Source organism: Periophthalmus magnuspinnatus, chromosome 5 (genome assembly GCF_009829125.3).
Source record: "Periophthalmus magnuspinnatus isolate fPerMag1 chromosome 5, fPerMag1.2.pri, whole genome shotgun sequence".
In the NCBI taxonomy this organism is placed as follows: domain Eukaryota; kingdom Metazoa; phylum Chordata; class Actinopteri; order Gobiiformes; family Gobiidae; genus Periophthalmus; species Periophthalmus magnuspinnatus.
The window spans coordinates 4,787,240-4,803,212 of NC_047130.1; positions in this window are offsets into that span (position 1 = coordinate 4,787,240).

The window sequence follows — 15,973 nt, forward strand, 5'->3', positions numbered from 1 at the left end:
ATGCCCCAAACCTGCCTGACAACATGACAGTTGGTAAGATAAGAAATATAGTGGCTGCTGATTAATGTATGTGTGTTTTCATGGCATATCATGTCTGATAGACTTGAGTATTTTAGAAGATGAGAATGTTTCAAAACTGTGTACATGTGGGGCTGACACTCTGTCCATCTCAAGCAGACTAAGCAGTGAGACTGGTTTGAGTGAAATAGGACAGAACTCTGTTCATCCTTTGGACCAAGCTAAAAGGGTATTTTTGTAATTATTGTGATGTTGTTATTAATCTTATTTCCACTGACACAATATATTTTTTGTACTTGTCTATTATATAGATGTCAGATAATTAAGTTTGAGTTTATGTGGAATTGTTTAAACAAAGCTATATGATCTATTGAGATGGATATTGGAACATTATCCTTTATTTCTTAAATGATTCTGTTTCATTATTTGATTTTGTTTTTTCATTTCAGAATGTGGGAAAAATTCTAAGATGTAATCCTCAGAGCAGAAATATGATTCAAAAATACATAGAAACTGGAACTTTGAAAGATTCAACTCGACGCATTATGGTGAACGTCGTTGTTGCTGCCATCTGTGAAAAAGAAGGGTAAGATTGTATTGTATCACACATGGCTTTTAGGTCAAAAATGACCACACGGGCTGTTATTCTTCAAAATCTTTAAAATGAGAAGCTGTAATATATTCATATTCCAGGTAGTCCTCACAAAACATGTTTGTGACATGAGGCAATTTGCATTTTTCTTTATTTTTGCATTCATTTTAAGAAATTGCAGTTTTTGTATCACTACCCCATTCTTCCACAAGCGGTGTCAAAAATGACCCCAAGTAATTCCTACAGAATCTTCTATGAACCTTTAATTCTTAGCCAATCTGACTGTGCCACTTGCACATCTGATGTCATCTCTCACACCTGATGCAACTTTGACTGTCAATACTGTCCCACTTATGCATCTGATGTCAGCAGTCTCACCACCCAGGAGGGGTGGGTTTGTGATGCATGCACCCCATATGCAGTTGATGGGATCATGTACCTAGGGAGACAGCCAGGGGAAGACATCCAGAAGAATCTGGGGGAAAATATTGTCCGTCAGTTGTGCAGTGAATTCAGACACGCAGGTTACAACATCACCAAGGACAACTTCACCAGTGTGCCTCTTGCAGAGCATCTCCTGGAGAAGGGTCTGACTGTCTGTGTTGTGACAGAACAAGCCAGTCATGAAGGCTTCCAGGTCCAGAGTGGTCCACAGCACTGAATTTGGGTTCAGTGGCAGCATGACCATGGTCAGCTATGTGAGACAGAAGGGAAAGGCTGTTCTGCTGCTCAGCACATGCACCACAGCAAGATGGTGGATGAAAATAGCCCAAAGGAAAAAAAAACAAAAACAGAAGCGATCCGCTTCTACAACCAGACCAAAGGAGGAGTAGATACTATGTTCCAGATGGCTGGCAACTACACCTACTACTACCATGGTGCTTTGAATGCCTTTTCATTTTTCAGGGCTCAGCACCCTGAATTTTGCTTAGGCATCACCAACAGATGACAACACTCCCTCACAGAGCTCTCAAAGGAGCTTGTGACACCTCACAAGAAAAGTCGACTGGAAGGTACCCCGACCCTACCAACCTACATCACTGAAGCAATAGGAAGGTGTGGTGTGACAACTGCTGTGATCCGGCCACAGGAAAGAAGCACACAGAGCCAGCAGAAGAGAAAGAGGTGTCAGTTGTGTCCACAAAACAAAGATTACAAAGCCACTGATTGCTGTTGGAAATGCAGTACCCCTGTGTGCAATGGTCACAACCAGAAGCAAGTAGCTTGTGACGGTGCACACAGTGAGATAAGATGTTTGTGTGTGTACATATGCGTGGACAGTGTTATGGTCTCTGGACCTGTTGAATGCTCTCTGTTCGACCCTCAGACATAAGGACACAGAAACAAGTTTTGCACATGTCAAAAAGGAAGTTACTCTTTTGTTTTAGCAAAATATATCATCTTAACCAACATGAGAGAAATGTCTTTAGTTTATTGCAAAAACACACTGATTTCAATTGGGGTCATTTTTGACCCCGCTTGTGGAAGTGGGGGTAGTGATACAAAAACAGCAATTTCTTAAAATTAATGAAAAAATAAATAAAAATGCAAATGGCCTCATGTCACAAACATGTTTTATGAGGAGTACCTGGAAAATGAAAATATTCCAACTCTTCGTTTTAAAGATTTTTAAGAATAACTCCCAGGTTATTGCAAAAATGCATTGATTTTAATTGGGGTCATTTTTGACCCCACTCGTGGAAGAGTGTAGGTATTGATAGGTTGTGCATCCAAGAGCAGTTTGCAGACAAACTAAAGAGTTTCATGCTCTTGGCATAGTAGAGATGTTCCCCTCGTCTTTCACTTTCTCACAATTATAAATGTTGGAAACTGGGCTAAATCTGTTGTTTTTTTAGGAACACTTCTATGACATAGAAAGCAACTCTGGGTTCCTTCAGTTAAGAAAGGTGTCTACAGCTCGCAGCAAGCAGCCACACAAAGGTGGACCAACGTCTCCACGACTGCCTGCTTCTGCTGCGCAGCACTCAGGAGATGAATAACTGGAAGCAATGACACTTCTTACTCACACAACTGACAAAGAACTGGTCTCAAAGATGAGACAAACCTTCAGCCATCTGCGACAGATCCTCAATGATCCAGAACAGTCTTTGGATAATTCTGCAGATGATTCCTCGCTTTATGGATACAAAAAGACTTGTAAATATGAAGCTGTTCAAATCAAAATTAAATATTTAGTTTTAAATTAATTATTTCCAATGCTGCCACAAGGTGTGTGAATACTGATGGAGGGCAATAATTGTTCCTTGTTCGCCATCAATAGATTTTACAAGACTTTTCTTTGATGTTTGAAGATGAGATTTCTGTAAGATTCCTTGAAAAATGGACCATGAACTTTGAAGAAATCAAAGAAGCACAGAGCCTGAAAGAGACATCACTTCTTAGAAAATGTCTAATGGCAGCCCTCAATGAAGCTACCAGCCCTACAGAGGAGCAAGGTAAATGCATACAACTTGTACACAATTTCTTTCCTCGCAGGGGATAACAATTAGCTTTGATGCACATTAATATTGTATTTATATTGACAAGTAATGATTTGTTTTAGAGTGGGACAGTGATATTTCCTTGCTGATTTTTCTGCTGTATCTTCTTTCACCACAAGCTGCTGGAAAAAAGGGGGCAACTGACTTCCTTAGAATGAACCTGTGGTCTCATGACTGTTTACGATTATTTGCTCTTTGAGTGATAGCGCCCAGGTGTGTCTGAACCAACACTGGATTCTGAAGAAAAATACTAAACTATGAAAAGGGTCACGTCAGGGTATGTCATATAAATAATTAACCAAAAGAAAAAGTAAAACACTTCAAAATAACCACAATCATACACAGGCAAGTCGGGTGAAGTGTCTTGTCTTGTCTTGTCCATTTTCTCCCTTTAAGTATTTCATTTGATTTTTTAAGCATATCTTTTTAACTTTGTGCATGCCCTTATTTGTATTTGTATTTATTCAGTGTGTTTATGTTGCACTTTTTCACCGAAGCAAGTTCCTAGTTTGTGAACTGTGTTCACAGACTATGGCAATAAAAGTCTTCTGATTCTGATTCTGAGGAGCTGGGATGAAACCTTTGACCTAATAAGGCATTTTGTGTTTAAAAGGTAAAAAATGCCCCAAGTTGGGGGCATATAAATCTGAAAAATGGAGAGACAGTTTCATTTTGCCTATTTTTTTTTTAGTGCACAACAAATTTTCCACTTTGGAATAAACTCCATGACGTGAACCATTCCGTAGTCAACATCGCTGCTGAAAATGCATTCAAGGCTCCATGAAGGTAAAGGCTTATCTTACCTCGAATAACGGAGCTTCGCGTGCATTTGAGCTGAAAAGGCGATTTGTTATTGGCTTCTCTTTCCCTGTACACAAAAGACAGCATTTAGAGTTATAGAGACATTAACATCGGTCAATAAGGTCATAAGGTGTGTCTTACGCTAAAGGCAAACGTGGCTGACGCCCTCACTGGCGGAGCTGTGGTCAAGATCAAGTTTTACAACGTGATGTCATGTTATTTAATATGACAGTTCGATTACACATAATTGCTGCCGAAATAATGTAATTTACTACAAAATAATTTGTTTTACATACCTTGAGATGAAGACCTTGCTGCGTTTTCTGAGAGAAAGAGTAATTCGCGCTCTAATCCTAACTCCCACAGGGCGTCAGGGGGCGCTCTTGAACACCCCTTCAATTAACACCAAAACTGAACCCCACACAGCTGCAAAACAAACTGAATAAACTCCTAAATAGTTACATCCTTATACTTTTCTGCTTAACACCTATTTTTTCTACCCCTCAAATTTGGTGTGTACTTATTACACCTGCCTAGTCCATGTGGTTTAGAATCCTCAAATATGGCACTTCAGCTTTAATCTGTTTAACCCGTATGTCTTTTGATTTATAGGAATCACACATTTGTTCAGGGATTTGTCTTCTAAACACTATTAATACCTGGCCAAATCTGATTGCCAAAGCCAGATTTCATCAGATCTCAGAACCTAAGCAAGGCTGGTCTTGGTTAGTAATTGGATAGGACCACAGTGAATATCAAGTGCCACAATGTCCTTTCACCCACATTTGGACTCCTAAAAGGGAGCAGTACAGTTCGCTTTATGTAGTGGAAACACTGCCTGCACTGTACCACCCTGTACCAGCCCATACCGACCTGTACCTGCCCTATGGAAAAGAGGCTTATGAAAGTGTTGAGTGAGTGTTGGTGGTAGTTGGAGGGGCCTATGGTGCAGATAACCAGTCTGACTTCCTTCAGTCTATGTCAGGGCGGCTGTGGCTACAGTAGTGCCTTACCACCAGTATGGAATGAATAAACAACGCACAAAATTTACTTTGAATATCTAGAAAAGTGCTATATAAGACTTCTGTATTATAATAATTATCATAAAAATATAAATTAGGCCTACATTACAATACCAATTGAAACAATAATGACTCAGTTTACCTCAAGATTCATTATTGTAATGGTCAGTGAAAAAAACTGTATTTTGTAACAATCCAAGGAGAGCACAGTATGAATGCAGATGATTAAAACTGTTTTATATTTATTGTACAGTTCCTTTATCATTAATTCATCACTAATTAGAAAACAAGAACATCACACAAGAAGATCACCCATTTAAGTGGCACTAAACAACTTAACGCCCTCTGCAATCACACTTCAAATCAAGTGGCTTTGGGGGGTTAGGAACACTGTGATTGGTCTAACAGCTGTCCACGCTTGAAACTTTGCCCCTGCAGCCAGGTCTTTGTAATCAGTAACACTTGGTGCAATTAGGGAAGTGCTGTGTGATGTCACGTAGTATTTGAAAGTACAATGGTCACTTGACATGCACTCAGTTTTTATCTACACTCACCTAAAGAATTATTAGGAACACCTGTTCAATTTCTCCTTAATGCAATTATCTAATCAACCAATCACATGGCAGTTGCTTCGATGCATTTAGGGGTGTGGTCCTGGTCAAGACAATCTCCTGAACTCCAAACTGAATGTCGGAATGAAAAAGAAAGGTGATTTAAGCAATTTTGAGCATAGCATGGTTGTTGGTGCCAGACGGGCCGGTCTGAGTATTTCACAATCTGCTCAGTTACTGAGATTTTCACGCACAACCATTTCTAGGGTTTACAAAGAATGGTATGAAAAGGGAAAAACATCCAGTATGCGGCAGTCCTGTGGGAAAATGCCTTGTTGATGCTAGAGGTCAGAGGAGAATGGGCTGAGTGATTCAAGCTGATAGAAGAGTAACGTTGATTGAAATAACCACTCGTTACAACTGAGGAATGCAGCAAAGCATTTGTGAAGCAACAACATGCACAACCTTGAGGCGGATGGGCTACAACAGCAGAAGACCCCACCGGGTACCACTCATCTCCACTACAAATAGGAAAAAGAGGCTACAATTTGCACGAGCTCACCAAAATTGGACAGTTGAAGACTGGAAAAATGTTGCCTGGTCTGATGAGTCTCGATTTCTGTTGAGACATTCAAATGGTAGAGTCAGAATTTGGCGTAAACAGAATGAGAACATGGATCCATCATGCCTTGTTACCACTGTGCAGGCTGGTGGTGTAATCGTGTGGGGGATGTTTTCTTGGCACACTTTAGGTCCCTTAGTGCCAATTGGGCATCGTTTAAATGCCACGGGCTACCTGAACATTGTTTCTGACCATGTCCATCCCTTCATGACCACCATGTACCCATCCTCTGATGGCTAATTCTAGCAGGATAATGCACCATGTCATAAAGCTCGAATCATTTCAAATTGGTTTCTTGAACATGACAGTGAGTTCACTGTACTACAATGGCCCCCACAGTCACCAGATCTCAACCCGATAGAGCATCTTTGGGATGTGGTGGAACGAGAGCTTCGTGCCCTGGATGTGCATCCCACAAATCTCCATCAAATGCAAGATGCTATCCTATCAATATGGGCCAACATTTCTAAAGAATGCTTTCAGCACCTTGTTGAATCAATGCCACGTAGAATTAAGGCAGTTCTGAAGGTGAAAGGGGGTCAAAAACCGTATTAGTATGGTGTTCCTAATAATCCTTCAGGTGAGTGTATTTCATGCTTTTCTCTTAATTTACGATAGCAGTTCGCTAACAAATTAAAGAGTTCCATGTCCAAAAAAAAAAAAAAAGGCCAAAAATGGTTATCTAAGTCTTTCACTACTTTTCTCACAATTTCAAATGTTGGAAACTGGGCAGAATCTGTTGTTTTTAGGAACACCTCTATGACATGGAAAGCGACTCTGGGTTCCTTCAGTGGCGTTTAAAAACTGTGCAGTGCCAGTTAAAGATGGTGTCTAATGACTCGCAGCAAGCAGACACACAAAGTTGGACCAATGTCTCCAAGACTGCCTGCTTCTGCTGTGCAGCATTCAGGTGATGAATACCTGGAAGCAATGGCCCTACTTACTCACACAACTGACAAAGAACTGGTCTCAAAGATTAGACAAACCTTCAGCCATCAGCAACAGATCCTCAATGATACAGAACAGTACAGGAGGCGTCCAGGAGGCATCCTGAACAGATGGCCACCTCAGCTGGCTGCTCTCGATGTGTAGGAGCAGCAGCTCTGCTCCGAGCTCCTCCCGTGTGACTGAGCTCCTGCCTTTATCTCTAATAAGGGTGGGCCCAGCCACCCTGCGGAGGAAACCCATTTCGGCTGCTTGTATCCGCAATCTCGTCCTTTCAGTCATTACCCAAAGCTTATGACCATAGGTGGGGATAGGGATGTAGACTGATCAGTAAATCGAGAGCTCTGCCTTCCGGCTCAGCTCCTTCTTTACCACAATGGTCTGATACAGCGACTGCATCACTGCAAACGCAGCACCGATCCACCTGTCATTCTCGCGCTCCATCCTTCCCTCACTTGTGAACAAGACCCTGAGATACTTGATTTCCTCCACTTGAGGCAGAGACTCACCACCCACCTGGCGAGGGCAAACCACCTTTTTCCGGTCGAGAACCATGGCCTCGGATTTGGAGGAGCTGATTCTCATCCCAGCCGCTTCACACTCGGTTGCAGACCGCCCCAATGCCTGCTGCAGGTCCTGGCCCGGTTGAATGCATTCTCTAGATCCACAAAAACATGTGGACTGGTTGGACAAACTCCCATGAACCCTCAAGGACCCGATGGAGAGTATAGAACTGGTCCAGTGTTTCACAACCAGGACAAAAACCACACTGCTCCTCCTGAAACCCATCAGAAAATCCACCAGCCTTGCCGCCGAGGTGGTTGGCAAGCGCCTCGGTGACTTCAGTCAGGGTGATGGATGAGTCTGCCTCCGGGTCCCCAGTCTCTGCTTCCTCCTCGGAAGACGTGATGGTGGGTGAGGAGATCCTCAAAGTATTCCTTCCACCGCCCGACAACATCCCCAGTCGAGGTCAGCAGCTCTCCGCCCGCACTGTAAACAGTGTTGGTGAAGCACTGCTTCCCCCTCCTGAGGTGTCGGATGGTTTGACAGAATTTCTCCTGTCCGATAGTCCTCCTCCATGGCCTCCCCGAACTCCTCCCAACCTGAGTTTCTGCCTCTGTGACCGCACGAGCCGCAGCACGCTTGGCCCACTGGTACTCATCAGCTGCCTCAGGAGTCCCACGAGCCAACAAGGCTCGATAGGACTCCTTCTTCAGCCTGACGGCATCCCTTAGTTCCGGTGTCCACCACCAGGTTTGGGGGTTGCCACTGCGACAAGCACTGCAGACCTTACAACCACAGCTACAAGCGGCCACATTGACAACAGAGGTGAAGAACCAGGTGGTGATCAGTTGACAGCTCTGCCCCTCTCTTCCCCTAGTGTCCAAGACATGCAGCCAGAGATCAGATGACACGACAACAAAGTCGATCGTCAACCTCTGACCTAGTGCTCGAACATGGTGTTTGTTATGAACAAATTGTGACTAGCACAGAAGTCCAACAACATAACACCACTCGGGTTCAGATCGGGGAGGCCATTCTTCGCGATCATGCCCCTCCAGGTGTCACTGTAGTTACCCACATGGGCACTGAAGTCCCCCAGGAGAACAATGGAGTCCCCGGTAGGTGCACTGTATAGTACCCCTCCCAGGGACTCCAAGAAGGCTGGGCAATGAGCAAGCCCACTCCGGCTCGCTGCTGCTGCCCGCGGGCCACACCAGAGAAATGGAGAGTCCAGCCCCTCTCAAGGAGTTAGGTTTCAGAGCCCAAGCTGTGTGTGGAGGCGAGGCCGACTATATCTAGCCAGTAACGCTCAATCTACCACACAAGCTCCGGCTCCTTCTTCCCCAGCGAGGTGACATTCCATGTCCCCAGAACCAGTCTCCGTGTCCAGAGATGCGGTCGTCAAGGCCCCTGTCTTCGACTGCCGCTCAGATCTTTTTGCACCTGCCCCTCACCGCTCCTCCCGCACGTGGTGGGTCCACGGGAGGATGGCCCCACGTCTCTCCTTTGAGCTGGGCTCGGTCGGGCCCCATGGGGAAAGGCCCGGCCAACAGGTGCTCGCTGCCGAGCACCCACCGCAGGCCTGGCCCCAGGGTGGGGCCTTGGTAACGCCAGTCCAGGGCGACATAACTGGCCTTGTTTTAGTGCTCATCATGGGGGGACTTCTGAACTGCTCTTATTGCACTAAATTTGGGTGCTCAAAATAAAACTAAATAAAATACGCAAAATAAAACTGAATGTCTCAGATTTGTATGTTCCAAATAGGGGCAATATTTTTTTTTTATCTTTTAAACTCAAAATGCCTTATTAGGTCAGAGGTTCCATCCACTGTTCCCTCTAAGCTGCGCGCGTGCGCAATTGCGCACTGCTGACACGGTCTCCGCGCACAGAAAATCTGTGCTGCGCACCAAAAAATCGACCCAGAGTTGAAAATAAAATAAACACACAACAATTCAATCTATTTTTCAATGTGAGTCAGTGAGTGTGACCGGGGACGAGTTGCTCCAGCCAATTATGTGATTCACATACGCATTGCACAGCTTATCAACGTCATTGACAGGCGTCCTCATGCGCCGCTACCAGAGTTTTAGCCGATGTGGGCCGTGTCCCAATTCGCCAAACTGGCCGTAGAATCACCATTCGAAGTGTGCATCAAAGGGCGCACAAGGGCACGCACTTCTATATCCCATCATGCACCGCGGCTACGCAAAAAAGAGAAGAAAATGGAGAGCGCGCAGGAGTACACGTTTAAATGTAAGTACTGGTTCACGTGGATTCAACTGGTTCAACAGTGCAACATGAAACTGTTGCTACATGAAACTGTTAGAATTCAATTCAGATCTGTATGAGGCGACTCAACTTAGTGAAGTCCCGTTAAATTGAGTTTACAGTCATCGCTATTTAACTGTAACAACGAGCGAATTATCGCTTACACTTGTATATTTGTTTATTAGTCGTAGTGTTTAATATTGTTCCTTATTTAAGAATATTCTTTTGTCTTTAGGGAGCAAGGAGCAGACGGCGGAGTTTATCCGCCTGAGGGGGGGAAATGCGCACCTGTTCAGTGGCGCCAAATTCTCCACGCAGGCGGCGTGGAAGTAAGTGCTAAAACACTGTATACCCAGATAATATAAGAAGGACTCTAGAAATACATAAAAGTTGCCCTTACTGCAAATTTAATACCTTTACATTTGTACATACGTGGATAGTAATGACTTAAGATGGATTTCCCTATTTCATTCCCATCTTATCCACAGCCTGTACTTCTGTGAGCAGAAGCCTGTACTTCTGTGAGCAGAAGCCTGTACTTCTGTGAGCAGAAGTACAGAAGAGGCTCACTGATGGCCCTGAAGATGCTGAGTGGAGAACTAAACGTACCGGTTTTTCAGTAAACTGTTGCTCACAAAAACGTGGGAATTATTCATTTGATCATCATCAAAACTACCTTCTTTACCAAAGAAGACTCAAAAATATATTAAAAAAGACATAATGAACTACATAAATGGAATGATAGAATGTGCTGCATAGTAACAGAACAAATGTTTCCAATAACTGTAGGAAATGTGTAACAGTGTTGTAGAACATTCTGATTGTCAATGTATTATACACTGCTGTATTTATAATTGGGTAAAGTGTCAATGTTTTTGTGTGTCACTCAGAAAAATACTGCAGAAGATGGGCCTGGAGGGGAAGGTCACCCCCCTTCAGGCCAAGAAAAAGTGGGAAAACCTACAAAAGAAATATAAAGTATGTACATGATCTGACCGTGTACTGTTTTCATTTGTACTTATAAACCATTGTGTTAATCTTTATTTCACATTTCCAAAAAGCGGGGAAGGTGTGGCAGGGAAGGCGACAGCTGAAACTTGGCCCTGGTTTGTCCTCATGGATGAGGTGTTGGGGCAGAGGGCCTCCATCAAAACCCCTGTCCTCATCGCCTCTATCCCTGAGGACACACCAGGGCCAAGTACTGCCTGGCAGCCAGAGGAGGAAGAGGAAGAGGAGGAGGTGGTGGTGGAGCAGGAGCAGCAGCAGCAACAGCAGTGGGAGGAGGATGAGCCACAACAAAGGAGAAAAGGCCAAGGAAGGAAAAGGAAGCGGGAGAGTGAACTAGTCAAATTGTACAGGGAGGATTTAAGGATGCAAAAGTAACATTATGAGAGGGATGCGGAGGAGAGGAAGAAGCGTTTTGAGAAGTTATTTGGGTTGTTAGAAAAATTAATAGATAAAGATTAAAGTTTGATTTTGAAACATTTATGAGTTTTTATTTACAAATATTTACATTCATCTTACATGTCCTAAAGGAAAATAAAGTACTATTTACAATTTATTAACATAATACGTTTAAAGACTAAAGTAAAGTGCAAATGAATAAACCTGAGTGTGCCAGTGCCAGGTTTTAATCATGAAGACACACTTCCAGGGACCTTGGCAGTGCTAATCAACCTTCTCTGCGTGGACTGACTTGAGTGCTGAGATTGAGGTCTTCATCATCTGGCTGGTACGTGGGGCTCTCACACCGGGTGCTGCTCCACTGTCTACCGCATCGTTCATGGGCTGGGTTTGCAGGGCTGGCTGGGGCCATAGATGACTGGCATGTCACTTAAAAGGAATTGGAAAGAATATTGATAGTACTGCTCATGTTACATCACATCTATTTACAGTTACAGTGTTTACAGGTAATCACCCTGAAACACTTCCAATAACAATTTCAAACTTGGCATTATGTAAATACCTAGATATAATCATGGTCCATGGGAACCTCCTCCAGGGCAGAGACCTCAGCAGACAGCTGGTCCTGCCACTGTGCTCCAGCGACGGCCTCCACTTCATTGCTCCCCTCATCTTCCACTACATTCTCTTGTGGCTCGTCCTCCAGGGCCACAGTGTCTCCTGCCCCAAGGCAGATGTTGTGGAGGACGGCACAGGCAGTGATGACCTATGACAACAAAATATGATTTCGTCTTTCATAATCACATATTTCATGATATTTAACGTTTCACTTACATGTGGTACAAAGGTGTAATGGACCTCCAATGCATAAAAAAAGATGGCCCTTCATCATTCCAAAGGTACGCTCAATAATTGAATGTGCCTTGGAATGATGAAAATTGAAGCGCTGGGCTCCCACACCTTGCACAGGCCTCTTGTAGGGAGTGATAAGGGGGAGTGGACGCTGGAGACAGGGGTACCCTCCATCCTCTCTGGTACAGAGGACTGTATCGAAGGACTCTTGCATCATGGACAGAACCAGGCCACCCCACGTAGGTGTCTATGAAGCAGCCCTGATGGTCACAGATAGCCTGAAGGATGATGCTAGGAAACAGTTTCCTGTTTCTGTAGCTCTGACCATCAGGGCCACTGGGTGGCCTGATTCTTACATGCCAGCTGCTCTCCTAAAGGCCCTGTGCCTCGCCAGCCATGCAAACCCACCGGTCACTGCCTCAAAGTCATCATTGGTAGGGAGGTGGGTGACTTTGTGACGCAGGGCCACCACCTCCCTAGTGACCCTGTGGACGATGCAGTGGACAGTGGAGCATGGTATCCCAAACACTCAGGAGACCAACCGGTATGATGTTCCACTTGCCAGCCAGAAGAGGAAGACCAACACCTTAAGCTCAGCACCCCATCCATGCCGTCGGTCCAGCTCCAGAAGGCGCATTAGCACTGCCAAGGATTCCCTGCTCAGACGAAAGTCAGGCCGTGTGTCTTCATGATTAAAGAACCTTTCCAGCACTGGCACACTCAGGTTAATTCTGCAGTACATTCTTCAGGGCTGGTTTGGGGAAACAAACAGTTACATTCAATAAGGGTATGTGCAGTTATTCCCTGATGATAACAATAAAAATTATACATTATTCTCATTACAAATTATTATTGCAGTAATAACAATAATAACATGAAATTAACCGGTGCGGCATAGAAGGTAAACAGCGCCCTCTACTAGTATTAAAGTGATTTAGCCCTGGAATATGTCATACCTACCCCAAATACTGGACCATTAAAATACACAACATCCCACTTTGTACAACTAATAAGTGTTGGTTTATAAACTCTGCTTTATAAACTATGAATGTGAAGGGTATGTCAAGTAATAAAGCTTTTAAGTTGCATTACAAATACATATATCAAAAATATGGAATGCATATTGATTGAATAAAGTTTCTTAGGGCCATCACATATACATATATATCTTTTGATACTGAAATCATATAAGTTTTGAATATTATTATGTAATCACCATTTTTATACTGAATTTATATATTCTTTGAATGTTGTATCTTTTTGGAGGTTGTCTAACAAGCACCATACTAAAAGTTGAATACCATCTACTAACACTGAAATTAGGTTAAAGGTAAAACGTGAATTATGGGAGACAGTTGGTCCCTTGCAGAAACTCCTTTAACCGAGTTAAGGCAACATTGTAGGAGGTGAATCATGTTGTTTGACAGCTACTAATGTTTATACTAGAGTGGAGCATCTTGTGATAATACTGAAACTATGCTAAAAGCAATATTGTGTGATATGAATTGGGGAAGGCTGTTGGGGTCTGTAGACGCTCCTTTACAGGGTGGTCGGATGAGACTCAAGGCCGGAAAAATAGACTGGTGCAGCCCGGAGAGATGAGCGAGGCCGGAGGGAGGAACCTGGGCGACAACCTACTCAACATAATATTTGCATATTCATGTTTCATGTTATATTTTTATGTTACGGGGCCAGGGAAAAGCAGACAGACCGCCTGCTGCACACACGAGGGATAGATCATATGACCCCGGGTCCTGTATTAGATTGTAACTGTCAGGGGAATAAACTTTTAAGATTTGAACTGATCGAATCCAGTCGTCATTTTGATAAGAACACGCCTAACAATTGGTGACCCCGACGTGATCAAAACTGACGCCGTAACAACTGCGCGAGGGGAGTAGGACTCCGCGCGCCTCCGCTTGGACGGGACTTCTCTCCAAGGGCCCGTCAACTCTGAAAGGTGAGCAGAAAGCCTGTTGTGATAAAGAACCGAATTTCTGCTATTGGACATATCAAAATTAAGGAGAGAGGTGCTGCCCAGTGGAGGTGAACATGTATTAAAGGCGCTATTATCGTATAAGAGCGGTCCAGACAAGGTGAGCATATATATATATATATTTTTCTCTTTTAAAAGTGTTAATATCATAACAAGAGCAGACCCGGGGTCATATGATGTGGTGAACTTGTGTGATGTGGTGTTGTGTTGTGTTGAAGGTTTTTATCTGATAGAGGACATGTTGAGATTTAGATCTTATCTGTTGCTCAACTCGGTGAACTTGGTGTGTTTTAGACTGTTATGCAATTGAGAGTTTTGCCCTGCCTGGTATAATCTTTGAGACGTAGGTATGTTTATCTAGCGACCTGAAAGTGTTTATGTGTTAGAGTCCAGGGTTAGAGTCCCTGGACAAAAGGTCAACGACCTCTATCAGGTTAAAGTCCTGATAGTAAAGCAGGTTAGAGTCCTGCTGACGGGGTTAAAGTCCCTAGTCAAGGTCAACGACCTATATCAGGTTAAAGTCCTGATATTAAAGCAGGTTAGAGTCCTGCTGACGGGGTTAAAGTCCCTAGTCAAGGTCAACGACCTATATCAGGTTAAAGTCCTGATATTAAAGCAGGTTAGAGTCCTGCTGACGGGGTTAAAGTCCCTAGTCAAGGTCAATGACCTCTATCAGGTTAAAGTCCTGATAGTGAAGCAGGTTAGAGTCCTGCTGACGGGGTTAAAGTCCCTAGTCAAAAGGTCAGCGACCTATATCAGGTTAAAGTCCTGATATTAAAGCAGGTTAGAGTCCTGCTGACGGGGTTAGAGTCCCTGGTCAAAAGGTTAACGGCTGCATTCAGGTTAGAGTCCTGTGACCCACCGTGGACTGCCTGGCGTGGTGACCTGAAAATGTATGTGTTTATGTGATAAGAGAAATTGTGCCCGGAGACGTATAGTCTTTTGAGAACCCAGTAAATCGTGCCGCTCCCCGACAAGGTGAGCTGATTGTGTCTAAGATTTTTTGTGTGATTAAGTGAGTTATACCAGGCAGGTGCAACAGTCTGAGGTGGAATTTTAGTGTAATTGTGTAGGTCTTGTGTCACTGAGTTGAAATAATACAGTACAACATGGACGGATAGTGTGCATTCTGACTAGACATTTGGACTGTGGGGGCTTGGGGCCCTGGGCCTGGGACCCACTCAGCTGAGCAATATTTGGATAAACTGGCAGGGACAGAACTTCTTCTTTTGGAATCACTGTGGGTGGCTTGGGTCTCTGACTTCTCTTTTTTAGCCTTGGAGTATGGAGTATTGGCTGGAGCAGAGACTGCATAGGCTGCATTTGGGGGAGGAGAAAATAAAGGTGAAAACCTGGGGTCTAGAAGTGTCGAGTCTTTAAAACTGAAATCACACATGTCCTGCTGGAACCCCCACCCCGCACAGACGTCTTGGCCTCTGCGTTGGGTGGACAAGGTCAAATCTGGTGGGACCTCTGTGTGGTGAAAGGTTTGGATCCATACATTACATTTATACTAACATTTCCATTCCCAATAGTCCAAATTACAGGTGTGTAAATCAGACTTAGAGACGGACAGAATTGACAATGTACAAACATAATTGTACCGCTACTATGATAAAAGAAACATGGACTGACAGACTTGTATTAGACATAGTAAAGTGACAGGAAGGTCTTGTAAAGTAATGGGAAAGTTCTTAAACTGAGCAAGACAGTGTTTAAAGAGTGGGAGAGTTTTTAAAGGGTGCAAACGAGTTGCAGATTGGAGGCATCCTAGGACAAGATATTATTATACTAAAATATTGTTGTACTATTAGATTATATCATAATATAATTCAGTCTAAAATATGAGGGATTTGTGTAATAACTATCAGTGCTGCTTGTGACTACATTAAAGCTG